This window comes from Anolis carolinensis, chromosome 4 (assembly GCF_035594765.1).
Source record: "Anolis carolinensis isolate JA03-04 chromosome 4, rAnoCar3.1.pri, whole genome shotgun sequence".
NCBI classification, from domain to species: Eukaryota; Metazoa; Chordata; class Lepidosauria; order Squamata; family Dactyloidae; genus Anolis; species Anolis carolinensis.
In genome coordinates this window covers 98,664,004-98,691,904 of record NC_085844.1, presented here as the reverse complement: position 1 = coordinate 98,691,904, position 27,901 = coordinate 98,664,004, and the positions used below count along the sequence as shown (strand labels likewise).

The 27,901-nt window shown below is 43.2% G+C and overlaps 1 protein-coding gene and 1 long non-coding RNA gene across 11 annotated transcripts in view; both read left to right on the top strand.

Annotated features, from left to right (window-relative positions):
• ctnnd2 (catenin delta 2) overlaps positions 1-27,901 on the top strand; it is a 932,891-nt gene that overhangs the window by 439,269 nt on the left and 465,721 nt on the right. The gene's annotated exons all lie outside the window — the stretch shown is intronic.
• LOC134298622 (uncharacterized) lies at positions 16,458-24,985 on the top strand. Its single transcript, XR_010005721.1, has 2 exons — positions 16,458-24,635; positions 24,827-24,985. It is a non-coding gene; the product is annotated as an uncharacterized LOC134298622 (long non-coding RNA).

The window sequence follows — 27,901 nt, the reverse complement described above, 5'->3', positions numbered from 1 at the left end:
GAAAAAGACTGTGAAGCTTTGGAAACTAATATTAAATATTTTGTACTGTTTGACAAGCCCAAATTGCCGCGCTCACTTCAAACGACCGGCATGAAGACAGACCACTGGTGGCTGTTATCAAACAGGATCTTTATTGAAGAACACTCGACATGAACAAAGTCGAGAATGGCATAATGTTTACATACAATCACCTTTATCACCTTTGTTTCAACGTCACATCACACGTAATTATCATCACCACAAAACAGTTACTCATTAAAATTGTTTTGGTTACTCTCCTGAGTTTCCCAGGCTTCTCTGCCAGATGTTCCGTGCGAGATGTAGAGGAGTGTAATTTGTTATGGCTCCGATTCAAGAGCTTGCAAACTCAGCTCTTGGAATTGGTCCCATGACATGGTACTCCCCCCCGTCTCACGATTTCTTCTGTATCCCGTTCGTCTTGATCCTGCAATAGAACAAACACAGAAACTATGTATCCACTTTATCCAAAGTACCCATATATTTTTTTAGTAAGCTACGATGGAACACAGGGTGTATTTTCCCTAGGCTTTTTGGCAATTGCAATTGGAAGGTTACTTCGTTTATGATTCCCTGTATTTTAAAGGGTCCAATAAACCTAGGGCTTAACTTTTTTGACGGTAGTCCTAGTTTTATGTTTTTTGTGCTTAGCCATACTAAGTCTCCTCTTTCCAGCTTATCGCCCTCCTTCCTTTTCTGATCTGCGAATGTTTTGTATTTTTTTTGAGCTTCTTTCAAAGCTACAGTCACTTGGTCCCAACATTCTTGCATTTGAGCTTTCCATTTCTCGGCCCCCTTTCCTCCATTCTCTGGCCACTTCGGCAATTGGGGTAAAGGTTGAACTTCGTGTCCATAGATAACCTCAAATGGGGATTTATTTGTTGCGGAGTGAATCGTGGAATTAAACGCTAACTCAGCAAATGCTAGCCACTTAGACCAATCATTTTGTCTTTTGTTTGAATAAATGCGAAGGAATTGTCCAAGTGTTTGCTGTGTGCGTTCCACTGCCCCGTTCGTCATAGGGTGGAATGCGGAACTCATGCTCCTTTCTGCCCCTAACATTTCTAAAAACTTCTCCCAAAATTTGGCTGTGAATTGGACACCCCTGTCACTGACCACCCGGCTGGGACATCCGTGTAGTTTGTAGATGTGATTTATATATAACTCAGCCAGTTTTTCTGCTGATGGTAGCTTTGTAAGTGCTATGAAATGGGCCTGTTTGGAGAATAAATCTAATACAGTCCATATATAACGATAACCCTTACTGGCAGGTAATTCCCCCACAAAGTCCATTGCTACACATTCCCAAGGTCTGGTAGGTTCCGCCACTGGCTGCAATAGTCCCATTGGTTTCCCCCCCGGCGATTTATTCATAGCACAACTGTTACATTGGTTTACATAATTCTTTATGTCCTTTCTCATTCCTGGCCACCAACATTGTTTCGCTACAGTCTTGGTAGTTTTTGTAATCCCCATGTGTCCTGCGCTTTGGTTGTCGTGAAAACGATTCAGTATTTTGACTCTTAGAGCTGCTGGGATATATAGTTTCTTTTTCACAAACCATAATCCTCCTTTTTGTTCTCCCTTGTCGGGGTTGGACATAATCCATTGGTCTTCTTCATATGATTGGGCAAGTTCCTTTTCCCAAATACTGCCCTCGTTAATTTTGACTGCGGCCAAATCCTTTTTTTTTTTTGTGCCCTGGTGGTGACTGCCAAACCCCATTGTTTCTCAGAAAACAAAGTTCATTCCTTCGCTACGGTTGTGTTCTCATGTTGGGGCATGCGGGAGAGCGCGTCGGCCAGAATGTTTTGCTTTCCTTGGAAAAATTTTAATTGGAAATTAAATCTACTAAAGTACTGTGCCCATCTAATTTGTTTAGGAGACAATTTTCGTGGGGATTTTAGATATTGGAGGTTTTTATGATCAGTCCACACTTCGAATGGGATTTCACTCCCTTCGAGGAAATGCCTCCAGCATTCTAATGCTTTCAGTATTGCTAACGCTTCCTTTTCCCATATGGGCCAGCATTTTTCGGCTTCGCTAAATTTTCTTGATAAATACCCACATGGCTTCAAATCCCCATTTTGATCCTTTTGCAACAGTACCGCTCCATATGCACAGTCTGAAGCATCACAATGTATTGTGAAAGGCTTCTGCATGTCTGGATCTTTTAAGATGGGTTCTTCGGTAAAGCGTTCTTTTAGAATTTCAAAAGCTTTTTGGCATTCCGGCGTCCAAATTAATTTAGCACCAGGGGCTTTTACTTTTGCAGTTTCCCCCTTCCCTTTCGTTTTCAAAAGGTCGGTGAGGGGCGCCGCCAACTGGGCAAAGTCTTTTATGAAAGATCTATAGAAATTTGCGAACCCCAAGAATGATTGTAATTGTCTCCTTGTTTGGGGGACCCCCCATTCTTGTACATCCGATATTTTAGCTGGGTCCATGGCTAACCCATCTGAAGATATTCGATACCCCAAAAAGTCTATTTGTTTTTTGTTGAATTCACATTTAGCGAACTTTGCATATAGCTTGGCTTCCCTTAGTTTTTGTAAGACTTCCCGGACCAATTTAATGTGTTGTTTCTTAGTCTCACTCACTATAAGGATGTCATCTAGAAATATGAATACCCCCGATATAATAAAGGACGTAGTATTTCATTTATGAGTTGCATGAAGCAAGAGCCCCCATTTTTTAATCCAAAAGGCAAAACTAAATATTCAAAAAGTCCATAAGCACAGGAAAATGCAGTTTTCCAAGTATCTCCAGGCTTAACCCTCAACTTATGGTAAGCCTCGATTAGATCCAGTTTAGTAAATATGGTCCCTTTCTTCAGTACGGTAATAAGGTCTTTTACTAAGGGCATGGGGTATCTATTGTCTTTTGTAATGGCATTCAAATTTCTATAATCAATGCACAGTCTTAATGAATTGTCTTTTTTCCTCCTGAATAAAACCGGGGCCCCCAAAGGGGAGTTAGATGGCTTGATGAATCCCCGTGCCAGGTTTTTATCAATATATTTTCTCAGCTCTTCTTTTTCCTGAACGGACATGGGATAAACTTTGGGTTTTGGCAAACTTGCTCCTGGGGTGATTTCGATTCCCACTTCTAAGTCCCTCTTGGGAGGCAATTTGCTTGCTTCTTTTTGATTAAACACATCTACGAAGTCTCTGTATTCCGGGGGCAATAGTTCTTTAGTTATTTCTTCTGATTCTTCCCCCTCGCCCCCTTCCTCCGCTATCTTACCTATCTGCCATTCCGCTTGTTGTTCTCTGAAAGACATGCTCTTTCCCCTCCAATCTACTTCGGGATTTGCCTGTTCTAGCCACGGGATCCCAAGTGTTACACTGTACGTGGCAATAGGGGAAATCACAAAGGGTACTTTTCCTTCCCATTTGCCTATTTTACATGGAATACCCTGTGTTTCTTTCTTCGTTAGTCCTCCAGCAGCAAGTGATCCATCCAACTGCGAAAACGCAATTGGAACTTTTAGTATTGTCTGCTGGCACTTTAGAGTCTCTGCTAATTCCGGAGTTATAATGTTCCTAGAGCAGCCACAATCTACAAACGCTCTACAGGTGGCTCGATCCTTTAGTCCCGATAAGCAAATTGGTATTACCATCATGCGTCTGTCCTGACTCACCAGCTTCTCCGTAGGCTCCGGGGCTTGTATCTCCTCCTCCGCTCGCCTCCCAGCCGCGGGCACGGGTTTCAGGGCTTTTGGTGGTCCCCCCTTCCGGACCCAACATTCCGCCGCCCGATGGCCTGCTTTCCCACACACGAAACAACCCTGTTTGGTTTTGCAGTCGTCGCCTTTGGAAATGGATCCGGGTCGTCCCCCGGGGCGCTCTTGCTTCCTTGTTTCCCCTCGACCTCTCGCTGGCGGTCGTTGCTGGGCGCTGCCGCTCCGGTAGCACTTTACTTGGGACAGAGTAGATTCTACGCGCCCTGCCAGCTGGATCCATCCCGGCAAAGTCATTGGATCGTCTCGGTGTGCTGCCCAACTAAATATCTCTGGGCGCAGTCCTTCTTTAAACATCTCGACTTTGGTAACCTCAGACCACTCTGGTACCTTTTCAGCGAGATGGAGGAACTCCTCTGCATATTCGGACACCGTCTTGTCCCTTTGCTTTACGGTTTTCAACTGGTCGCGAGCTCTCAGTTGCTCCAGCGGGTCTCTAAAACGGTTCTCTAGGGCAGCTAGAAATCGATGCACCGACCTCAAGCACGGGTCGTGCCTAGCATGTAATTGCACATACCAGCTGGCTGCCCCCCTTTTGAGGGTAGTTCCGATGGTTCGAACTTTACTTTCTTAGGAGGGGAACGTATGCGCGTTGTCGTCCATGTATCCTCTAATACAAACGAGGAAAAAGTCCAGTTCGGAAGATTCCCCTCCATATTCTAATTTGAGCTCATCTCTCCTGGGTCTCCCCTCCGCGATGGGTTGCCTTTGGATGGGCGGCATGGGAGTGGGTTGCATCGGGTTTCTCTGGACTGGACCCCGGCCCATGCCCAGTCCCGGTGCCGCTATCCTCGCTCTCGATGCTGCTAGCAATCCGCCTCCCGTTGTTGCCGTGGGCCCCTCCGTCCATCTGAACGCAGGCGCCGCTGTTGCTCCTCCGACTCCTCCGAGGCCCCCTGTCGCCCTTTTGTCGTCGGATGGTGCATCCTCCCCGTCCTTAGGGGCATCTGATTCCTCTCAGTCCTCCCCCACCAACCCGCTGGACCCGACCTCTGGCCCTAATGGTATTTCGACTCCAACACCAAGCCGGGGGGTTGGGACTCTCGTCGGGGCTGGTGGTCTAAGGGTTCTTAAGGCTCGCTGGCGACTCATTTCCTGTTCCATCCTTTCTCGGAACTCCAGCTCCTGCCAATACTCCTCGCTCTCGTCGCCGCCGACTGCCGTTGGGCTTTGCGTTGACGCGCGCTGGCCCCTTTGGCTCCAGGCTTCGCTCTCTCCCGGTCCTCTTTCGGCGCCGTATTGGGTCGACTCCCTCTGGAGATTCTCCTCCAGCAACGGCACCAACCTTCCCACAGTCTCCGATAGTCGGGATAGGTTGGTCTCCAGAATAGATAACCGTAGTGTCATGGAACCCAGTTACAGGGCTTTGGTAATTCAGCCCTGTAACTGGGAGTCATAACATAAACAATCCCAGGAGCACCTGGCAGAAGAAGATAGAATATGCCTGGGAACTTGGGGCCGAAAGTATAAACAATTATAATTGGTCTAGTGTGTGAAAATGGTAGTAATGTGATATTGGGGGTGGGACTTGATGATGATATTTACGTGTGGTGTTACGTAGCATCAAAAGTTATAAAAATAGTTGTATGTAAACATTGGGTCATTCCTGACTTTTCCAAAGTCATGTGTTCTTCAATAAAGATTGGATTTGAGAGCAGCCATCTCTGATCTGCGTTCAGACTGATCCTTTGAAGTGAGCAGGACAATTAAGTCAGGAATCCAGTTCTCACCCTCCTGCAAATTTGCAGTGAAGTGATAATGAGCAGGGAAGGAGATCAAAGCCATGACGGAGCAAAGGGGCCTCCGCTGGGAGCTCTGCCGTTGGCAGAAGAGACATTGCAAGCCATAGCTTCCTCTACGGGGTACCCCAAGCCGGACGGCGTGACCCAGAGGATTCCCAGAGGGGGAAGAGGTGTTCCGGCGGCGGCAGAAACCAGTTGGGGATCTGGAGGAAGCATGCCGGAGACCGTGGCCCAGCGGTTATCCATCCTGGAAACTCATTTATCCAGGCTGTCGGATACCGTGGGGAGAATAGTGCCAATATTGGAAGAGAATCTCCAAAAAGAGCACATCCGATATGGCGCCGAGAGAGAGCCAAGCAAAGGAGGCGATTGGAGCCAGAGGGGACAGCGAGCTTCAACGCAGAGTCCCGCGGCGGCAAGGGACGAGGGAGACGAGGAATATTGGCAAGAGCTGGAGTTCCGGGACAGAATGGCGCGCGAAGTGGAGCGCCAGCAAGCTCTGGGAACTCTGAGGCCGCCAACCCCAACAGAGCTCCCAACCCCCCGAATGGGCGTCGGAGTAGAAAGACCACTGGGGCCAGGGATCGGGTCCAGTGGATTAGCTGACGAAGGCGGAGAGGAGCAGGAGATCCAGGAAGAGGAGGAGGATGTGCCGTACGACGGGGAAAGGCGAGATGCGGGGGCTACAGCGAGGCCAGTATGCGGATGGGGGGAAGGGCCGACAGCGGCGGCAGGATTTCGGGAGCCGCGCAGAATGACCACCAGAGTGGGGCGCGGCGTGATCCAAGGAAACCCGATGCAACCCTTCCCCATGCCCCCCAGACAGCATCAACGGGCCGCTGAATGGATGCCAAGAAGGGAAGATCTCAAGCTAGAATACGGAGGGGAATCAGCCGAACTGAACTTTTTTCTAATTAGCATCAGGGGATACATGGAAGACAATGCACACACATTCCCCTCCGAAGCAAGCAGGGTTCGGGCCATCGGCAACACACTAAAGAGAGGAGCGGCCAGCTGGTATGTGCAACTACATGCCAGACAGGACCCATGCCTGAGGTCAGTGCCCCGCTTCCTCGCCGCACTGGAAAACCGGTTCAGAGACCGGCTAGAGCAATTGAGAGCTCGAGACCAGCTTAGAGGAATAAAGCAGAGGGACAAAACGGTGCCCGAGTACGCGGAAGAATTCCTCCACCTCGCGGAAAGGGTACCAGAGTGGTCTGAAGTGACCAAAGTGGAATTATTTAAAGAGGGACTACGCCCCGAGATTTTCAGCTGGGCAGCGCACAGAGATGACCCCGAAACGCTCCAGGGATGGATTCAACTAGCGGGGCGCGTTGAATCCACCCTGGCCCAAGTAAAGCGCTTCAGGAGCAGCGGCGGCCAGCAAAGACCGGTGGCGAGAGGTCGAGGAGAAACGAGGAAGCAGGAAAGACCCGGAGGGAGGCCGGGGATTCCCTCCAGAGGAGACGACAACAAACCTAAACCGGGATGCTTTGTATGTGGGAAGACGGGCCATCGAGCAGCAGAATGCTGGGCACGGAAGGGGGAGCCGCCAAAACCCTCAAAGCCCAAGCCAGCAACCGGGAGGCGTGCGGAGGAGGAGGTGCAAGCCCCAGAATCTCCAGAAAAATTGGTGAGTCGGGACAAACGCATGATAGTAGTGCCAATCTGCCTATCGGGGCTAGAGAATCGGGCCACCTGCAAGGCATTTGTGGATTGTGGTTGTTCCAGGAATATTATAACTCCAGAGTTAGCAGGAGCGTTGAAATGCCAGCAGATGGCGCTTGACTCCCCAATTGCGTTTTCGCAGCTAGACGGATCAGTGGCTACTGGGGAAGTATCTACAAAGGAAATACGGGAGGTCCCATGTAAAATAGGCAAGTGGGAAGGAAGAATATCCTTTGTGATAGCCCCTATTGCCACATACCACGTAATATTAGGGATACCATGGCTCGAACAGGCAAATCCCGAAGTAGATTGGAGAGGAAAGAGCCTAGCATTTAAAGAACAGCAGACGCAATGGGAGATAAGCAAGATTGCAGAAGAGGAGGACGAGGGAGATGAAGAAGGTGAAATAGACCCACTGCTATTGCCACCTGAATACAGAGACTTTCTGGATGTGTTCAATCAGAAAGAGGCAAGTAAATTACCTCCCAAAAGGAATATAGAAGTAGAAATTGAAATAACCCCCGGAGCAAACTTACCAAAACCAAAAGTGTATCCCATGTCTGTGCAGGAGAAGGAGGAATTGAGGAAATACATTGATAAAAACCTGGCGCGAGGCTTCATTAAGCCATCCAATTCTCCTCTCGGGGCCCCAGTGTTATTCAGGAGAAAGAAAGACAACTCCCTAAGATTGTGCATTGATTATCGAAATTTAAATGCAATTACTAAGGACAATAAATACCCTATGCCCTTAGTAAAGGATTTAATTACCGTATTGAAAAAAGGGAGCATATTTACTAAACTTGATTTAATTGAAGCATATCATAAATTAAGGATCAAACCGGAAGATACTTGGAAAACTGCATTTTCCTGCGCATTCGGCCATTTTGAATATAAAATTTTACCTTTCGGTTTAAAAAATGGAGGCGGGTGCTTTATGCAGCTTATAAATGAAATACTGCACCCATTGTTGTACAGAGGGGTATTCATATTTCTTGATGATATCTTGATTGTGACTGAAGATAAGGAAAAGCACGTGAAATTGGTCCGGGAAGTTTTGCAGAGACTAAGAGAAGCAAAGCTGTACGCAAAACTGTCCAAATGTGAATTTAATAAAACTCAAATTGACTTTCTGGGGTATCGGATATCTCCAGAAGGGTTAGCTATGGATCCAGCTAAAGTATCAGATGTAAAAGAATGGGGAGTGCCTCAAACAAGGAGGCAATTGCAATCGTTTCTGGGGTTTGCAAATTTTTATAGATCCTTCATTGTCATGCAGCCAGATCCCAGGGCTGAATTTCCAAGCCCTGAATCTGACTTCATAACATAAACATGCGAGCACCTGGCGGGAGAAGATAAAATGAGCCTGGGAACTCAGGGGTGAAAGTATAAACAATTATAATTGCTGTAGTGTGGGGGGGATAGAAACCTTGGTGGAAATGTGATCCAGAAGGTGGGGTTTGATGATGATATTTGCGTGTGATATTACGTTGCATCAGAAGTGATAAAATTAGATGTATGTAAACATTAGGTCATTCTCGACTTTTCCAAAGTCATGTATTCTTCAATAAAGATTGTGTTTGAGAGCAGCTGTCTTTGATCTGCGTTCAGACTGGTCCTTTGAAGTAAGCCTGACATTAAAGTCGAGAATCCCATTTCTCACCCTCCTGCGGAATTCGCAGTGAAGTGATAATGAGCGAGGAAGAAGATCAAAGCCCAAATGAGGCAGAGAGGCCTTTGCAAGGGGCCCGGCCGAAGAGAGAAGAGACGCTGCAAGCCATAGCTTCCTCTACGGGGTACCCCAAGCCGAACGGCGTGACCCAGAGAATTCCCAGGCTCGGAAGAGGCGTCTCTGCTGCTGCAGAAACCAGTTGGGGATCTGGAGGAAGTATGCCGGAGACCGTGGCCCTGCGGTTATCCATCCTGGAAACTAATTTATCCAGGCTGTCGGAAACCGTGGGGAGATTGGTGCCATTATTGGAAGAGAATCTCCAGAAGGAGGCCAGCCGATATGGCGCCGAGAGAGAACCAAGCAAAGAAGGAGATTGGAGCCAGAGGGGCCAGCGGGCGTCAACGCAGAGCCCCGTGGCGGCAAGGGACGAGGGAGATGAGGAATACTGGCAGGAGCTGCAGTTCCGGGACAGCATGGCGCGAGAAGTGGAGCGTCAGCGAGCCCTGGGGACCCTGAGGCCGCCGTCTCCAACAGAGCTCCCAACCCCCCGAATGGGCGTCGGGGTGGAAAGGCCACTGGGGCCAGGGATCGGGTCCAGTGGATTCGCAGACGAAGGCGGAGAGGAGCGGGGGGTCCAGGAAGAGGAGGAGGATGTGCCGTACGACGAGGAAAGGCGAGATGAGGGGGCTACAGCTAGGCCAGTATGCGGATGGGCGGAAGAGCCAACAGCGGCGGCAGACTTCCAGGAGCCGCGCAGAATGACCACCGGAGTGGGGCGCGGCGTGTTCCAAGGAGCCGCCCGAGGAAACCTGATGCAACCCTTCCCCATGCCGCCCAGACAATATCAAAGGGCTGCAGAATGGATGCCTAGAAGGGAAGATCTCAAGTTGGAATACGGAGGGGAATCAGAGGAACTGAACTTTTTTCTAATTAGCATTAGAGGATACATGGAAGACAACGCACACACATTTCCCTCCGAAGCAAGCAGGGTTCGAGCCATCGGCAACACACTAAAGCGAGGAGCAGCCAGCTGGTATGTGCAATTGCATGCCAGACGCGACCCATGCCTGAGGTCAGTGCCCCGCTTCCTCGCCGCACTGGAGAACCGGTTCAGAGACCGGCTAGAGCAATTGAGGGCTCGAGACCAGCTGAAAGGAATAAAACAGAGGGACAAAACGGTACCCGAGTACGCAGAGGAATTCCTCCACCTCGCGGAAAGGGTACCGGAGTGGTCTGAAGTAACCAAAGTGGAACTATTTAAAGAGGGACTACGCCCCGAGATTTTCAGCTGGGCAGCGCACAGAGACGACCCCGAGACGCTCCAGGGATGGATTCAACTAGCGGGGCGCGTCGAATCTACCCTGGCACAAGTAAAGCGCTTCAGGAGCAGCAGCGGCCAGCAAAGACCGGTGGCGAGAGGTCGAGGAGAAACGAGGAAGCAAGAAAGACCCGGAGGGAGGCCGGGGATTCCCTCCAGAGGAGACGACAACAAACCTAAACCGGGATGCTTTGTATGTGGGAAGACGGGCCACCGAGCAGCGGAATGCTGGGCCCGGAAGGGGGAGCCGCCAAAAGCCCCAAAGCCCAAGCCAGCAACCGGGAGGCGTGCGGAGGAGGAGGTGCAGGCCCCAGAATCTTCGGAAAGATTGGTGAGTCGGGACAAACGCATGATAGTAGTACCAATTTGCCTCTCGGGGCTAGAAAATCGGGCCACCTGCAAGGCGTTTGTAGACTGCGGGTGTTCTAGGAACATTATAACCCCAGAATTAGCAGGAGCGCTGAAATGCCAGCAGATGGCACTTGACTCCCCAATTGCATTTTCGCAGCTAGATGGATCAGTCGCTGCTGGGGAAGTATCTACAAAGGAATTACGGGGAGTTCCATGCAAAATAGGCAAATGGGGAGGAAGAATATCCTTTGTGATAGCCCCTATTGCCACATACCATGTAATATTGGGGATACCATGGCTCGAACAAGCAAATCCTGAAGTAGATTGGAGAGGAAAAAGCTTAGCATTTAAAGAACAGCAGATGCAATGGGAGATAAGCAAAATTGCAGAAGAGGAGGACGAGGAAGACGAAGCAGGGGAAATAGACCCACAGCTATTGCCACCTGAATACAGAGACTTTGCGGATGTTTTCAATCAGAAAGAGGCCAGTAAATTGCCTCCCAAAAGAAATATAGAAGTAGGGATTGAAATAACCCCAGGAGCAGACTTACCAAAACCAAAAGTGTATCCCATGTCTGTGCAAGAGAAGGAGGAATTGAGAAAATACATTGATAAAAACCTGGCTCGAGGCTTCATTAAGCCATCTAATTCTCCTCTCGGGGCTCCAGTGTTATTTAGGAGAAAGAAAGACAATTCCCTAAGATTGTGCATTGATTATCGAAATTTAAACGCAATTACCAAGGACAATAAATACCCTATGCCCTTAGTCAAGGATTTAATTACCGTATTGAAGAAAGGGAGCATATTTACTAAACTGGATTTAATTGAAGCGTATCATAAATTAAGGATCAAACCGGAGGATACTTGGAAAACCGCATTTTCCTGCGCATTCGGCCATTTTGAATACGAAATTTTGCCTTTCGGGTTAAAAAATGGAAGCGGCTGCTTTATGCAGCTTATAAATGAAATACTACACCCGTTATTGTACAGAGGGGTGTTCATATTCCTTGATGATATCTTGATCATTTCTGAAGATAAGGAAAAGCACGTAAAATTGGTCCGGGAAGTTTTGCAGAGACTAAGAGAAGCAAAGCTGTACGCAAAACTGTCCAAATGTGAATTTAATAAAACTCAAATTGACTTTCTGGGATATCGGATGTCTCCAGAAGGGTTAGCTATGGATCCAGCTAAAGTAGCAGATGTGAAAGAATGGGGAGTGCCTCAAACAAGGAGGCAATTACAATCATTTCTGGGGTTTGCAAATTTTTACAGACCCTTCATAAAAGGCTTTGCACAAATAACCGCACCCCTTACAGAACTTTTAAAAACAAAAGGGAAAGGGGAGACAGCAAAAGTGAAAGCTCCCGGCGCCAAACTGAGTTGGACGCCAGAATGCCAAAAGGCATTCGAGACCTTAAAAGAATGCTTCACTGAAGGACCCATCCTAAAACACCCTGATATCAGGAGCCCTTTCATAATCCATTGCGATGCCTCAGACTGTGCGTACGGGGCAGTGCTATTGCAAAAGGATCAAAATGGGAACTTAAAACCCTGTGGATATTTGTCACGGAAGTTCAGCGAAACTGAAAAAAGTTGGCCAATATGGGAAAAAGAGGCATTAGCCATATTAAAAGCCTTAGAATGCTGGCGACACTTCCTCGAAGGAAGCGGAATCCCATTCGAAATTTGGTCTGACCATAAGAATCTCCAGTATTTAAAGTCTCCTAGAAAATTGTCCCCCAAACAAATCAGATGGGCGCAATACTTCAGCAGATTCGATTTCCAATTAAAGTTTTTTCAAGGGAAACAGAATGTCTTGGCAGATGCTCTTTCACGCATGCCTCAACACGAAGGCCTAACCACAGCAAAGGAGGGGACAATATTCTCTGACAAACAATGGGGCTTAGCTGTCAGGACAAGAGCACAAACCCAAAAGGAGGACACGGCTTTTGTCGAACTCGGCGGGGAAGATAACTGGGGAAATGAACTAAAACAGTCTTATAAAGGAGATCAATGGATCGCGTCCAACGCAGAAAAGGGGGACCAGAAGGGGGGATTTTGGTTTGTAAACAAGAAACTGTATATCCCAGCAATATTAAGGATTAAGATTCTGCATCGTTTTCACAACAACCAGAGCGCTGGTCATACAGGAATTACCAAAACAACAAAGGCAATAGCAAAACATTGTTGGTGGCCAGGAATGAGGAAGGACATAAAGAATCATGTTGTCCAATGTGATGATTGTGCCAGAAATAAATCGGGAGGAGGGAAGCCTATGGGATTGTTACAGACAGTAGCGGAACCTACCAGGCCTTGGGAATGTGTAGCTATGGACTTTGTGGGAGAACTGCCAGTCAGCAAAGGACATCGTTATATTTGGACAGTATTACACCTGTTTTCTAAACAGGCCCACTTTATAGCACTGACGAAGCTACCATCGGCTGAGAAACTAGCTGAATTGTACATAAACCATATTTACAAATTACATGGATGTCCAAGTAGAGTAGTCAGTGACAGAGGAGTACAATTCACAGCAAAATTTTGGGAAAAATTCTTGGAAATGCTAGGAGCAGAAAGGAGTTTAAGTTCTGCTTTTCACCCCATGACAAACGGGGCGGTAGAACGTACTCAGCAAACGCTTGGGCAGTTCCTTCGAATGTACTCTAACATGAGACAAAATGACTGGTCTAGGTGGTTGGCGTTTGCGGAACTAGCCTTTAATTCAACTATACATTCAGCAACAAACAAAACCCCCTTTGAAGTAGTTTACGGGTATGAAATACAACCTTTACCCCAATTGCCGAGGTGGACAGAAAATGAAGGAACAGAGGCAGGGAAATGGAAAACGCAAATGATGGAATGTTGGAATCAAGTGACTGCTTCGTTAAAAGAAGCACACAAAAAGTATAAAACGTTCGCAGACAGAAAGAGGGTGGAAGGCGATAAATTAGATAAAGGAGATCTAGTGTGGTTAAGTACCCAAAACATCAAATTGGGGTTACCTTCAAGAAAACTGGGCCCCAAATATATTGGACCATTCAGAATACAGGGTGTTATCAATGAAGTGACTTTCCAATTGGCATTGCCAAAGAGTTTAGGGAAAATACACCCAGTCTTCCATCGCAGCTTGCTGAAAAAATATATGGGGACTTTAGACAAAATGGACCCATAGAGTTATTGTTTGATTTGTTTCAGGACTATGGTGAAAGAAGAACCGAAGAGGAGGACGAAGAAAACGGGGGCGCCATGTCATGCAGCCAGATCCCAGGGCTGAATTTCCAAGCCCTGAATCTGACTTCATAACATAAACATGCGAGCACCTGGCGGGAGAAGATAAAATGAGCCTGGGAACTCAGGGGTGAAAGTATAAACAATTATAATTGCTGTAGTGTGGGGGGGATAGAAACCTTGGTGGAAATGTGATCCAGAAGGTGGGGTTTGATGATGATATTTGCGTGTGATATTACGTTGCATCAGAAGTGATAAAATTAGATGTATGTAAACATTAGGTCATTCTCGACTTTTCCAAAGTCATGTATTCTTCAATAAAGATTGTGTTTGAGAGCAGCTGTCTTTGATCTGCGTTCAGACTGGTCCTTTGAAGTAAGCCTGACACTTCATAAAAGGCTTCGCGCAAATAACTGCACCCCTTACTGAACTTTTAAAAACAAAAGGGAAAGGAGAGACAGCAAAAGTAAAAGCTCCTGGCGCCAAACTAAGTTGGACGCCAGAATGCCAAAAGGCATTTGAAACCCTAAAAGAATGCTTCACAGAAGGACCCATTCTAAAACACCCCGATATCAGGAGCCCTTTCATAATCCATTGCGATGCCTCAGACTGTGCGTATGGGGCAGTACTATTGCAAAAGGATCAAAATGGGAACTTAAAACCCTGTGGATATTTGTCCCGGAAGTTCAGCGAAACTGAAAAATGTTGGCCGATATGGGAAAAAGAGGCACTAGCCATATTAAAAGCCTTAGAATGCTGGCGACACTTTCTCGAAGGAAGCGGAATCCCATTTGAAATTTGGTCTGACCATAAGAACCTCCAGTATTTAAAGTCCCCTCGAAAATTGTCCCCCAAACAGATTAGATGGGCACAATACTTCAGCAGGTTCGATTTCCAATTAAAGTTTTTTCAGGGGAAGCAGAATGTCTTGGCAGATGCTCTTTCACGCATGCCTCAACACGAAGGAATACCCACAGCAAAAGAGGGAACAATATTCTCTGACAAACAATGGGGTTTAGCTGTCAGAACAAGAGCACAAACCCAAAAGGAGAACACTGCTATGGTTGAACTCGACGGAAAAGATAATTGGGGAAACGAGCTGAAACAGTCTTATGAAGGAGACCAGTGGATCGCATCCAATGCAGAACAGGGGGAGCAGAAGGGGGGATTTTGGTTTGTGAACAAGAAACTGTATATCCCAGCAACATTAAGGATCAAGATTTTGCATCGTTTTCACAACAACCAGAGCGTTGGTCATACAGGAATTACAAAAACAACAAAAGCAATAGCAAAACATTGCTGGTGGCCAGGGATGAGGAAGGACATAAAAAATTATGTTGTTCAATGTGATGATTGTGCCAGAAATAAATCGAGAGGAGGGAAGCCAATGGGATTATTACAAACAGTAGCAGAACCTACCAGACCTTGGGAATGTGTAGCTATGGACTTTGTGGGGGAACTACCGGTTAGCAAAGGACATCGTTATATTTGGACAGTATTGGACCTGTTTTCTAAACAGGCCCACTTTATAGCACTGACGAAACTACCATCAGCCGAGAAACTAGCTGAATTGTACATAAACCACATTTACAAACTGCATGGATGTCCCAGTAGAGTGGTCAGTGACAGAGGAGTACAATTCACAGCAAAATTTTGGGAAAAATTCCTGGAAATGCTAGGAGCAGAAAGGAGTTTAAGTTCTGCTTTTCACCCCATGACAAATGGGGCGGTAGAACGTACTCAGCAGACACTTGGGCAGTTCCTTCGAATGTACTCTAACATGAGACAAAATGACTGGTCTCGGTGGTTGGCTTTTGCAGAACTAGCTTTTAATTCGACTATACATTCAGCAACAAATAAAACCCCCTTTGAAGTAGTTTACGGGTATGAAATACAGCCTCTGCCCCAGCTGCCGAGATGGACAGAGAATGAGGGAACAGAGGCAGGGAAATGGAAAGCGCAAATGATGGAATGCTGGAGTCAAGTGACTGCATCCTTAAAAGAAGCACATAAAAAGTATAAAGTATTCGCAGACAGAAAGAGGGTGGAAGGTGATAAATTGGAGAAAGGAGATTTAGTGTGGCTAAGTACCCAAAACATCAAACTGGGGCTACCTTCGAAAAAATTGGGCCCTAAATATATTGGACCATTTAGAATACAGGGTGTTATCAACGAGGTGACCTTCCAGTTGGCATTGCCAAAAAGTTTAGGGAAAATACACCCTGTATTCCATCGTAGCTTACTGAAAAAATATATGGGTACTTTGGACAAAATGGACACATAGAAATATTGTTTTGTTTCAGGCTTGTGATAAAAGAAGAACCGAAGAGGAGGACGAAGAAAAGGAGGGCACCATGTCATGGAACCCAGTTACAGGGCTTTGGTAATTCAGCCCTGTAACTGGGAGTCATAACATAAACAATCCCAGGAGCACCTGGCAGAAGAAGATAGAATATGCCTGGGAACTTGGGGCCGAAAGTATAAACAATTATAATTGGTCTAGTGTGTGAAAATGGTAGTAATGTGATATTGGGGGTGGGACTTGATGATGATATTTACGTGTGGTGTTACGTAGCATCAAAAGTTATAAAAATAGTTGTATGTAAACATTGGGTCATTCCTGACTTTTCCAAAGTCATGTGTTCTTCAATAAAGATTGGATTTGAGAGCAGCCATCTCTGATCTGCGTTCAGACTGATCCTTTGAAGTGAGCAGGACACCGTAGTGCCACGGTTTCTGGCATATTCCCACCGGATCCCCAACTGGTCTCCGTAACTGCCGAAATTCCTCTCCCTCCTCCAGGGATTCTGTGGGTCACTCCATTAGGTTTAGGGTAGCCGGTAGAGGAAGCGATGGCCCGTGGAGTTTCCCCTTCCTCCAGATGAACATCCGGTGATGGGCCCTCTGCCCCCTTCGGGCTCCGATCGCCCCCTCCGCTCATCGTCACTTCACTGCAGCTCCGCAGGAGGGTGAGAATCAGGGATTCTCGCTTTATGTCGCGCTCACTTCAAACGACCGGCATGAAGACAGACCACTGGTGGCTGTTATCAAACAGGATCTTTATTGAAGAACACTCGACATGAACAAAGTCGAGAATGGCATAATGTTTACATACAATCACCTTTATCACCTTTGTTTCAACATCACATCACACGTAATTATCATCACCACAAAACAGTTACTCATTAAAATTGTTTTGGTTACTCTCCTGAGTTTCCCAGGCTTCTCTGCCAGATGTTCCGTGCGAGATGTAGAGGAGTGTAATTTGTTATGGCTCCGATTCAAGAGCTTGCAAACTCAGCTCTTGGAATTGGTCCCATGACACCAAATAATGTGTTAGTACAAAGTATGTTTTCTTGCAATGCCTTTCTCATCAAAACTACTACTTCCTCCTTAGCATGGGAACCAACCTTTTGCTGCTTCTACAGTACTCACAGCTCAACTTTTTCACTGTCTTTTTTCCCAGTGGGTGTATCATCCACACACACATACTCAACAAAAATGTACACACTTCCTCACCAAAGTACTAGACCCAGACATATGTAACCATTGAAGGCAAAGCCTCAAGACACACAAATACACACATAGAGCAAGAGCCAGTATCATTCATTTACCAATTTCTGTATTCATCTGCCCCGCCCCCTGCCCAACATGATCTGTCTTTAAGAATGCAGTCTTATGTGTTTCCCACTGAACTCTGTGATTCTTCTGAGTCGGCCTGCATAGCCGCCTCCTGCATATCCCATTCCCTTCTCCCCCTTTATTTTTGTGTAGCCTCAATCATCCCTGTTGTGTTTACTGACTGGGAGAAGGAGCCCTTTATAGTTCAGATTAGGTGGGCAGAGGGATAGAAAGACAGAAGGGACAAGAGAAAAACCAGCAAAGAAGAGTATGGGCAGATGTAAACTGTAGATAAAAGGAGTAAAATGGAAGCAAAGGAAGGAAAATAAAAGAAAAAATATAGATGAGAGAAGATCAGATTTAAAAAGCAGAAGCCAGAAAGTGAAAAAAGAGCAGTATGGGAAGACTGAAAGAGGAGCCAACACTTATTGAAAATACAGGATGGGGCTGCACGAAAACAAAACCTTTTCACTATACAGTATTGTATGCAGCATTTGAAATGTCATTTGCTTACTCTATCATGGCAGCCAGATGGAAATTTACAAATCAGGCACAGTTATACTGTGATATAAATGCACAAGATATAAATCGGAATTAGTTATTAATTCACTCACATAAAAAAACTACATTAAATTGGCCCACTCCCACAATAAATAGAAATTCAAGTGTTTCACTATAAAAGAAAATGATCAGTGAAACCCATTTGACAGTGATAAAATGAATATTGGATATTAGGCTTGTGCATTTTGTGTGATTCACTATCTGTTTCTGTTTGCCGGATACCAGAAACCCTCTATATCCATTTTTGCACACCTCCAAAAATGGGTGCATTGCCAAATGGGCATTTTCATTCGGCATTGGGAGCAATGGGGAATTTAGGAGGCTCCCCTTTCCCCTGGGAGCCTTTCCTTTCCTCTCTTTAAGGGAGCCTGGGCTTCAGCAATGGGGTTAAGGAAGCATCCTATCCAGCCCATTATGGGGGGGGGGGGGCGCTTAACACAAGCTCCCCTTCCATATCCTGCATTAAGACCTAGATTTTAAAAAGCATCAGAGTTAAGATGCCACTCTTTCTGGATCCTTTTCCTTCTGTTTGTTGAAGAGACTGTTTTTAATGCTTCTTAAAGCTGTTTCTACTTTATGCAGACACATGCACTTTCTCTTCCACATGAGCAGTGCGCGACGTAGCTTTCCAAGGCATTTTAAAAAGGCCCAGGGAAGGAAGAGTGATGACCTGGAGCTCAGTGGAGCTGTATCTTCCCTGGACTACCTTAAAAATCCCCCGTTTTCTCTACTGCCTGCAATCTCCTTTCTACTTTGGTTTAATGCTTCCTTACAGCTGTCTCTACTTTCTTCTCTAAAGGAGAGGTAGGCTTCTCTTTTTGTTTTATGGGATTATTATTATTAATTATTACTATCTTTTAGAAGTATTTTCTGAAGGAGAGGAAGGGAAGGAGAAAAAGAAGCTAAAGTAAATGGGTGACTTTCCAAGCCCCCAAATGCACGTGCACCCCACCCACCATCCTTCAGGTCCCAAACTCCCAGTCAGTCCCACTAAATAAAAAAAATCAGGAAAATAAAGGAAAATCAACAAGATTAAACTGTGATGGCAAATAGGGGAGGAGGAACTGTGATTGGCTGCCACGTGGTTCCTTTTTGCATGGGAATCCGTGACAGCTGGGCCCTTGCCATTTCAGGCACTTGAACAAAACTGAGAAGCCGGATTGGTGAAGGAATGGCTAAAAATTGACCTGGGCTCAAGTCTGTTGGATATCTAAGGAAGAAAACAACATAACTTCCTAACATGAAAAAGAAGCACTGTGGGGTTTTTTTTAATAAAAAGAGCATTTCCTAATTACATATACATATGCATAAACATGATTTAAAGGGACTTACTTTCCTTTTTTTCTGAAGTAGACCAATCATGCCCTAGAGTTCAGTGAAAAGTCTTTTTATCTTGATCACCTGTTAGGAACAGGTCTCATACATTACTATGCAGGAATACTAGTGGTGTATAAATGATTCTAATGGAATAACTGTGATAGCAATAGGATGGCATTTTATTTAAGATTACCAGATTAAATCTCTGCAAAAAAAATGTTGTGTGAAAGATCGTTTAAAAATAAGAGGATTAATTTTTTTTCCAAGACAGTTGTTTGAAAGGTTAAGACCAACGTATAAATTATGATAGATAGAGCAATTTGACTTCCTATCCTTTATGACCTTGAAGGAGCAGAATCAGATATTAAATCAAATAAGATATTCAGTTTATTAATGACAGTTGACCATCTACATTCACTGGAGTTAGGAATACAGGACCCCTGTGCAGGGGGAAAAACCATGAATAAATTAGAACACCTCTCAAGGCATTTGTAGTTTTGTCAATGAAATTTTATGATCATCTTCTACCAGACGTTGACCATAAAACCATGGTAGAGAATCCACAAATGCATAGAGAGAATTTTCTCCCCCATCCAGTTTAGGGTAGCAGTCAAGGTGAGGTGATGCCAAATACAGAAATGTACAAATACTAAAATCCATGGATACTTAACCTGTAAATGTGGAGAGGTGGTTATAATGACAAACTCTAATTGCGGTCAGTATGGCCTCAACAGCTGATTCGGTCCTCTTTTCCTATGAGCTTCTTGTAGATAAAATAAATGAAAAATGTCTTTAAAATGAAATCATAATTTTGAGAGTTTTAATTCCATATGTCACCTAAGAGTTCTTTAATGAGTTAGTGTTGATTTACCAGAGCCAGTATTGTTTGGCACTGCATAAACATCTTAGGTAAAGGTACAAAAAAAGCCTTGTCAGTGTTCATGGATTTAAATTGCTGAAAAAAATGTTGCAGCTCTAACTGGATTAATTTTGGGAATTTATATCTTTGTTTTAATTATTAGCACATCACACATCAGTCATTTTTGAGAAAGCTATGCAATCAGTTCTTCAGCGACACTGTAATACTTTCTAGATTAGAAAGTGATTATATTCTATTTATTTGCTTCACTTCCCACGAAGCTTCAAGGACTTATATTTTATATGAAGGTAATTTCAAGATAGGGTTTTGAAACTAGTGAGTATCACATGAAAGCCCAGAATTCCTTAAGATGGCAGCAAGAGAATTAAAATGATATGAAAATGATATCACAGTAGATTTCAGGTAAAGCCAATCTCTGTTCATCCTCGAAGTAAAGCAGGTTCTGTCTCTTCCAGCATAATCCTATACATTTCTATTCAGGATTAAATCCCAATTGAGTTCAGTTTAATGTACTCCCAGGTGTATAGGATTGCAGTTTTATGACAGTTTCCAGCTACAAGAATTAGTGTGTTGTTTTATCAATCTTATCAGAGCTCTTATCACTTCATCCTCACAATTTAGCCTGTTTGGGGAGTTACTACTATTTTAAGGCAGCCAAGCATCTTCCTATTGTTTCAGAGATAAAGCTACAGTAGAGTCTCACTTATCCAACACTCGTTTATCCAACGTTCTGGATTATCCAACGCCTTTTTGTAGTCAATGTTTTCAATATGTCGTGATATTTTGGTGCTGAATTCATAAATACAGTAATTACTACATAGCATTACTGCGTATTGAACTACTTTTTCTGCCAAATTTGTTGTCTAACATGATGTTTTGGTGCTTCATTTGTAAAATCATAACCTAATTTGATGTTTAATAGGCTTTTCCTTAATGCCTCCTTATTATCCAACATATTCGCTTATCCAACATTCTGCCGGCCAGTTTATGTTGAATAAGTGAGACTCTACTGTATATATGTGCAGCTTCCAAAGCCATAAATGCCACTGAGGCTATACCAGTAGTCACCACAATAACTTGCCTGTTGTCCATGTATGTAGAAATCTTCTACCCAGCCCAGAGTGGGAGTTTTAATTGAAACTGAATAAGTGAATGAATGTTTGGACTTGGCGATTTTCATCATTTCCAGATCACAGGGACATAATTCTCAATCAATTTCCCTTGGTTTTTTTTTTTAATAGATGAACTTATGTTTATCAAACAAGAGCTCCATGTTCTCTTTAGAAATAGGAAGGAGCTTCAAAATAACTTCTGATATTAATAGGCAACTCTCCTATTTAAAATGTTCAGTAGTTGCACAGGACACCCAAAAGACTTGTGTATAGCTCTTTGGATCTCAGCCAGTGTAGATTTTATTAAAATGTTGCTTTAACATAGTGTTAGAAAAATATTCCTACCATAGCATAAAATCTAACATAAAATCCTGAATGAATAAATGTGGCTAATTGGCCAGAATTACTTTGCACTTTGTTTTTTTTAGTAATTAAACTGGTGTGAAATATAGTACGACCATCATATTCATGAAGAATATGTTCCCAGACTTCACATAGATACATGAAATGATGGAGAATAGCAAACCCTATTTGAAATTAAGTACTTGTAGCTGAGGGAAATCACAAAGTTGTATTGAAGGATTAGAAAATGCATAGAGATGATGTGTTAGAATGGACACAGATAAATGAAACCATAGATATCAGTCTTGCAAAAATTCCTGAACACTATTCAAAGGGCTGGTTTTACTTATCAGTCCTATGCAGTTCAGGTCCTGGTTATTTCTGTGACAAACCTGCCCTTTTTATAAAATCTTCTGGGGAGACCCTTGTCTCTGTCCTACCATCCACATAGGCATCTGGTGGAGAAAGGACTTTCTCTGTAGTTGCCCTAAGGTTCTGGAAATCCCTTTCCCAGAGAATTAGATTGGGGCACCTTCCCTATTCTGCTTCCAAAGACAAGTGAAGACTGTTCTGTTTTGATAGGCTTTTGAGAACTGATTGAAGAAGGTCTGCCCCATCTATTTAATGTGCTGGGTTTGTTGTGCTGGTATCCATATGGATGTGTGGGTGTTTTGCATTTTTGTGGGGTTTTATCAACTTTTGTATCCTTTGTAAACAGTGCTGAGTCCTAAGCTGGGAATGAATAACAACAACATTAACAACAACATAGGGGCTTTGCAAACATCAAAAGGCCCAAGGTGACACCTTGCAAGAGCATATAGAATGGACAGTTGCATGAACATTGAGCACCAATAAATAATATGACAGGAGTCCCATAGTCTCACATCTCAGTTTAAACAAAGGAAGCATAAGATGTTTCATTACAGAAATGTTTTGAAGTAAAAAGAACTGCATATTATCAACCAGGTGACTTGCTTGTGATGGAACATTTTCTCATGTGTTAGGCTCCTTTGCTAAATGTTTTGATCACCTATCTGTATCATTTATAAATGTTGTAGCTGCAATTATTTTATTATTCCCTCTTACTTTTGTTGCAAAATTCTGGGAAAGGGCTAGTTAAGCATCCCTTATTCAGAAATGTGAAGTCCGAAATATTCCAAAATCCAAAATTGTCAACATGGGTGGCTGAGATTTGCTTTCGGATAGTTCAAACTTTGTTTCATATGCAAAATTATTAAAAATATTGCAGAAATATTTATTCAAGTCATATATATACATACAATAGAGTCTCACTTATCCAAGATAAACGGGCCGGCAGAACATTGGATAACTGAAAATCTTAGATAATAAGGAAGGATTAAGAAAAAAGCCTATTAAACATCAAATTACATTATGATTTTACAAATTAAGCACCAAAACATAATGTTTTACAAGAAATTGACAGAAAAGGCAGTTCAATACACAGTAATGTTATGTAGTAATTACTGTATTTACGAATTTAGCACCAAAACATTGCAACATTTTCTACAAAAACAATGACTACTGCCTTGGATAATACAGAACCTTGGATAAGTGAAGCTTGGATAAGTGAGACTCTATATAGTGTATATGAAACATACATGCATTTCATATTTAGCTTTGAATCTAAGATTATCCAAATAGACATATTTCAAAATTTGAAGAAAAAAATCTGAAATCCAAAACATTTCTGGTCCCACGCATTTTGGATAAGGGTTACCTAACTGTACAGTAGTCTCAATTGAGTGTTAATAGTCCTAGTGTCTAAAGCACTGTCTCTTACCATTCATTCTTTTTTTTTCTGGAAATACTGCCTTTTTTAAGATCTGGAAAAAAATGTATGCAATAAAAACATAGCAAAGCACATTGAAAAGAAAATCTAGTGTACATAATTTGTTATGCAAAGGGTGAGGTGGCAAGTTGAATTTGACTGAAGGAAGCTGTCTGCACAGGATGTTTAGGCACATGTGTAGATTGTGAAGCCACAGATTAGGCTGTTATTTTCACACGTCTGGAAAATGCTTAAACTGACTGAGATACAGTCTGTCTTTATTCACTAACAGAGATGGAGTCTGCCTTTCTTCATTTTAATAACAATTCTGCCACATTTTCCACGTTTGTTTTGCCACTATCTAAACATTTGTAATCAGACATAGTGCAGACTGGTGGGGTATCCATTTTATTCCAACAAAAACATTGGTTTTAAAATAAAAGTATTTGCTTCCTGTATTGCCTCACAGTAAGCAATTATGATAATCAGTATATCTCACAAAACTGAATTATTAATTCTGGAGAACACCCACTTGGCACACAATGAATACTTGAGCATATCCACAAATATACAGTAGAATCTCACTTATCCAAGTCTCGCGTATCCAAGCTTCTGGATTATCCAAGCCATTTTTGTAGTCAATGTTTTCAATATATCATGATATTTTGGTGCTAAATTCATAAATACAGTAATTACAACATAACATTACTGCATATTGAACTACTTTTTCTGTCAAATTTGTTGTATAACATGATGTTTTGGTGCTTAATTTGTAAAATCATAACCTAATTTGATGTTTAATAGGCTTTTCCTTAATCCCTCCCTATTATCCAAGATATTCGCTTATCCAAGCTTCTGCCAGTCCGTTTAGCTTGGATAGACTGTAGTTTTCATTTATGTGAAATTTGAAGTTCTTAAAATGAGAAGATATTACCTAATATTAATGATAAAATAATAATATTGACAAATTTGTAAACTCTTTATAATTTGTAAACTCTTCATATTTGCAAATGTTGACAGTTTGGCGTTTTTTAAAAGAAGAAGAAGAAGAAGAAGAAGAAAGAAGGAAGGAAGGAAGGAAGGAAGGAAGGAAGGAAGGAAGGAAGGAAGAAAGAAAGAGAGAGAGAGAGAGAGAGAGAGAGAAAGAAAGAAAGAAAGAAAGAAAGAAAGAAAGAAAGAAAGAAAGAAAGAAAGAAAGAAAGCAGCTTCAAAGGAAAGCAAAGTAGCTCAGAGGGAATATAGTAACAGGGCAATTTTACTAAAGGTTGTGAAATTATGTTGTCGAAGGCTTTCATGGCCAGAATCACAGGGTTGTTGTATGTCTTTCGGGCTGTGTGGCCATGTTCCAGAAGCATTCTCTCCTGACGTTTCGCCCACATCTATGGCAGGCATCCTCACAACCTCTGAGGATGCCTGCCATAGATGTGGGCGAAACGTCAGGAGAGAATGCTTCTGGAACATGGCCACACAGCCCGAAAGACATACAACAACCGTTGTGAAATTATGTTTCACTGCAAAAAAAATTCAGCATTATGCCCGCATTTTCTCCCCATCCTTGTTTCATTCTGGGTTGCAAGAACATGTGATGACTGCCTGAGAAGAATTAGATATAGACTTGGGATTTTTTTTTTTTAAAAAAAAAATTAAGATCAGTCAATAAAATTTCACATCCTTATATGTTGTTTCTCCTGATGTTATTTGTTACCTTTGAGTCATTTCTGATTTATGGTAACCCTTAGCAAAACTATGGGGCTTTCTTGGCAAGATTTGTTCAAAAGCCTTTGCCTTCTCCTGGGACCGAAGGAAAGTGACTTGCTCTCCAGACACCTGGTGGTTTCTGTGGCTAAAACCCCAATTTCACAGTCTTCTAGTACAACTTTCAAAGTACTACCTGGCACACAGCATTTGTTTGTTGTTTGTTTTATTATATTTTTATGCCTCATTCTGGCAAAGTTATCTTGGTGGCTCACAATAAACATATAAACTAATGTTGTCAGTAAGGAGATTTCAAGACATATAGGAATCTTGAGAACTTTAACCCAAACTAGAAATGTAACATGGCCCAACTATAGTCCAGCCTTAGTTAACATTCTTGAAGTCCCATTTTGTTACAACTGCTGTTATAAATCCATTTTAGAGGTCACCCCATATACAGGGCATCCCAGAAATGTATAGTAAACAGGAAGTAAACAGAGTGCAAACAATTGCAACAATGCATTCTGCAAGTTTAGCTCTGGTATGTCAGCCAAAGCAGTTAGAAGTCACTTTAACCTGAGCTCAGCACACACACACAAAGAGCAATTCATTACCACAGATGAGTGTGGACTTTCTGCATTTTCTGTGCAGAAAGTAACATTTGAAAAAAATTCTATTTTATGTGCAAAAAAAGACTTGTGAATTTTGTGCAAGATACGTCTGAAAAGGTGAAGATTCTCATGAATTAAGGATTCTCCTCATCAAAATTTTTCAAAATCTGAGTAACATAATTTTCACCAATTGTCTTCTGAGTATTTTCAAATATTCTTTCTTTCACTCAGGACAATGAAAAACCAGTCAGTAATACTCCCATATTTTTCTTGATTCAGTCTTAGTTTGCTGTTGCTCAAACACTGTTTTGGACCAGTAATACATTCATGTGCATGCAATGAAAGTCTTATCCCTGAGAAACAACTACTGCCATTGCTCTGCTTCTCCCTTACCAGGCCCTCAAAGTCTATCTACTCTGCTTTACACTGGTGATGCTGTGCTGGTCCTTCCAGCTCTGTTGTCTCTGTGGATTTTCAGGATGGTGAGAGTTATGGGGACATTAAAACAATAATCTCTCTATACAAAAGTCAAACTCTGTCTTTCTGTCTGTCTGGACCACAAAGGCTGCTGCTAGGTGAAGTGCCCCTCTCTGCTATAACTGGATTGGCTGTTGCTAGGTGAAGTGGCCTTTTTGATGTCAGTGGAAAAGAAAGGTGATGTGTATGAGGAAAGGGAGAAAGGAGCCACAAAGAGAGCCATGGTGCCATGGAGACATTGTGAGGTAGGCCCTCTCAGACCTGGAGAAGGAAGAAATGGGAGGGAGAAAAAGGAAGAAAGGAAGGGAGGGAGGGAGGGAGGGAGGGAGGAAAAGAAAGGTGTGGTGTGGCCTAGAATGGAATGGAATGTGGAAGTGAGGAAGAGAAAGGAAAGGTGAGAAAGTTATGATGTGATGGAAAGACAAAGAAGGGATGAAAGCAGGGGGCAGTAGCCCTTCTTCCAACACCCAAGCAGTGCCAAGTATATATACTAGTATTGTTATACAACTCAAAATATTGTACACATGACTGTATATAACTCAGTGGTGGAGCACAATTTCAATGTAGAATTGTCCTGTTCAGTCCCTAGCTTTTCCAAAAAAAAGTTTCATATTTGATGTTCAGGAGAACTACTCCTAGTCAGTGAATACAATATTGAGCTGGATAAACCATTGTTATGATATATATTAGTTTTCTATGGACCTGGTGAAAAATATAATATAATTTTATCTTCAGCACAAGGTACATTCATGGGAGAAGAATACAGCTAACCTTGACAATCCTACTTGCTAGCTAGCATTCGCTCCTTCTCTCACTTCCTCTCTCCCTTTCTGATCTTGTCTATATAACATATTCTGCCTTGCTTCTCAATATTATGCTATTTGTTTGGCCATAGCAAAGCTGTTTGTAAATCCTGCATTTGTGCAGTTCTTTCTCAATTTTAAGCAGCTTAATCCTGTTTTTATTTGGGTTACCTATGATCTCCCATAGTGTAAAATGAGTATATTAATGACAGCTGTCACGATTTGGTATCTATTCTAATTCATAAAACTGTGAACCACACATGTACAGGGAAAATATATTTTGTGTTGTACTTTGGGCTTTCAGTCATAATTGATGCATATTTTCCCTGTACATGTGTGGTTCACAGACTGTATCCTTGCATGCTATGAGAGGAGCTGAATTGTGTCTTTAAAAACCAACTTACTGTGTTCCATGCGCCTTTGTGTCACTATTAGAGGAGCATGATTGATGCACTGTCTGCACTACAGACAGATTAAGGGAGTCCACAGAGGCCAAAACTCTGGCTGAAAGGTGAAAGGTAGGATAGAATACTATAAGACAATATTAACTGAACTGTGCCAATGTTTCAAGGGAGATGCCAGGCCGTTCTGGGAAATGAAAGAGAAAATGAGTGTTTGTAAAAATGAAGTGTGCCTCTAGTTCTAACCCAAAAAAAAAAAAAATACTCTGAGGAGATAATGGGAGATACTGTTTAATATAGCTGTCTTGTTATATCCTGTACAATTGAGACTTACAGGGTCAGTGCTTACCTACAATCAATTATTTTCTTTGGAAAGAGCAATGAATGGAGATTTAATATATTAAAGTAATGTTTTTTTTTCTTTACAAACGTACATGGGGAGGCCAAGTGAATACACAGCCTAATGTTCCATCAGGAGAAAAACAAGAGATTCATATAGAGAGGCATCCGTGCATCCTTAAGTGCTTTGCTTCCAGAGTAATCTTGGGGGCCTGTCTTA